Source organism: Euprymna scolopes, chromosome 46, assembly GCF_053919585.1.
Source record: "Euprymna scolopes isolate OS-2025 chromosome 46, ASM5391958v1, whole genome shotgun sequence".
Classification (NCBI taxonomy): Eukaryota; Metazoa; Mollusca; class Cephalopoda; order Sepiida; family Sepiolidae; genus Euprymna; species Euprymna scolopes.
In genome coordinates, this window is record NC_136527.1 from 58,782,763 (window position 1) to 58,785,110 (window position 2,348).

The following is a 2,348-nucleotide window of genomic DNA, read 5'->3' on the forward strand; positions in this document are numbered from 1 at the left end:
TTTAGTGTTCTACGCATTGTGTCTTAATATTTCTTAGGATTTTTCATTAAGCCAGTTTGTAGATTTCATATACTTTTGTCTCTTTTCTTTCAATTTTCTTCAGTCAAAGTTCTCAGAAATCAAGGGGCTCCCTTCCACTTGAACTCTATATGAAATAAATAGATGTTGTAATGTTCTATTGAAGGTCTTTTTTATTCTGTATGTTTTTGCATATGACACAACAAATCTTTCTTTTTATTCAAAGAACCACAGAATCTTGTTTGTGTCTTTTTTAATTTAATTTTTTTGCTTAAGCTGATAATGGCGCATCCTATCGGATGCCAGACATTCACCCTTTATCTCATATATTTTCATAGGATGCCAGACATTTATGATTTATCTCATACATTTTAACGGCACAATCATTTTAAGATTCTAACCGTCTATTTTTTTGGCAATTGTTTGACTCTCTCTTGCACTTTGTTCACCAGGTATATTTGCCAGTTTTTTTAAAGTCTTGTTTAATTTCATTTGCTCCTATAATTACTAAAATAGAAATTTTCCAAAGATTCCAGCTTCTTTTCTATCTATTTAAAAGCATTGGTAATCAAGCTTTCATTGTGAGCAGTCATTATAATTATAATTCTGTTCTGGTCAGATATTGTCTCCCGTATGTGTTGTCATATGGCTCAACAAATGTGAGTTTTGTGCAAAAGAAGAACCACATACTTCACAAATATATGGTTTCTCTTTTTCTTTTAATGTTCTTCCTTTGAAGATTGTAACGTGGGGTATATGGTAGCCGAATCAACTGCCAACATTTCCCTGTTTTTTATTGAAACCAACTGGGAGCTCTTTTTAGTATCCTCGTTGTTCCCTTAAGTGCAATTGTCTGGATCTCTTTTGCACTTGGTTCACCAGGAATATTAGTTAGGTAGGACTTCAGGTTCTTCTTCATAAGCCCCGTGGAACCTATAATAACTAGTGTGATTGATATCTCTAAGATTCCAGTTTCTTTTCATATAATATATGAGACCTTGATATTTGGTCTGTTTCTGCCTTTCAGCTCTGTTCAGACCTTCTTGTATGTGTTTTCAAATATGACTTCACTGCAACAGAACCGCATACGTCACAAACTTGTCTCCCACATGTGTTTTCATATGACTCAACAAATATTATTTCCATACAAAAGAAGAATCACATATGAAACAAGAATGTGGTTTCTCTCCCGTAGGTATTTTCATATGATAAAATAAAGGGTCATTCCGTGCAAAAGAAGAGCCACATACTACACAATAATGGGGGTTGTCTGTTTTAATTTTCTTATAACTTTGTTTTTGCTGGAATGGAGCTTTCTACCGGATGCCAAACATTCTACCATTAATGTAGTCATTCCAACCAAGAAATCTTTCAAGATTAAAACTGTCCCTTTAAGTACAATTGTTTGTATTTCACTTGCACTTGGTTCACCGGGTATATTCACCAGATAGTTTCTTAAATTCTTTTTCATTAATATAATGAGTTTCTTTTCATGTCATACATAAGTCCTTGGTATTTTGTTATTTTATCCCTCTCTGCCAGCATCATTAGTGACGCTTACTTCAACTAGGGTTACCACTTTCTTCTTCTTGTCCCATATCACAATGTCAGGCTTAATAGCCATATTTTCTATGTATATAGCTGTAGGGATTTCGTAGTCATAGTTGATAGTGTATGACTTATTTCCAACTGTTGTTTCTGATACATGTTCCCAAGAATTGCTACCACCTATGATATTAAGGTTTTTACAGATTTTCCAGTGGAGATATTTACACACCCCATTGTGTCGCATTGTATAATATCTGTCCCCCAACAGGACTTTACAACTAGATGTCAGGTGGCTCACACTCTCTACTTCTGTGTGGCATTCCATCCTACGAACACTTTGCCTCTTCTAATACAAGTTGTTAGTAGTAAATAAAATCGGTTCTCAACCTTCAATATTCGTCTGTCTTTAATTATATGGAGTCAGAATCTACACACTTCCAACGTTGTTCATTTCATGTATTCTTGGTTGTGGCCTCTATGGCATCCTTTTCCTCCCCCTAATTCTTTTCATAAAAATCGAGGCCATAGATACAGGGGCACAAGCAAATACATTGCCTATCCGCATATTCCGCAACATGTACCCTAGCAGTATAGACGAAGCTGGAAACCCAATGCCCAGATCACTCACCTCAACACAATGTATGTTAACAGCCTACAAAAATACCAGGATAAACTGTTATGGCACCACAACTATTAGGTGCAAATATAAAAACTCCCCATGGCTGGATACCCAATTCTATGTGGTTGATGTACCAGGAGCAGCCATATTGGGCATGCCAACA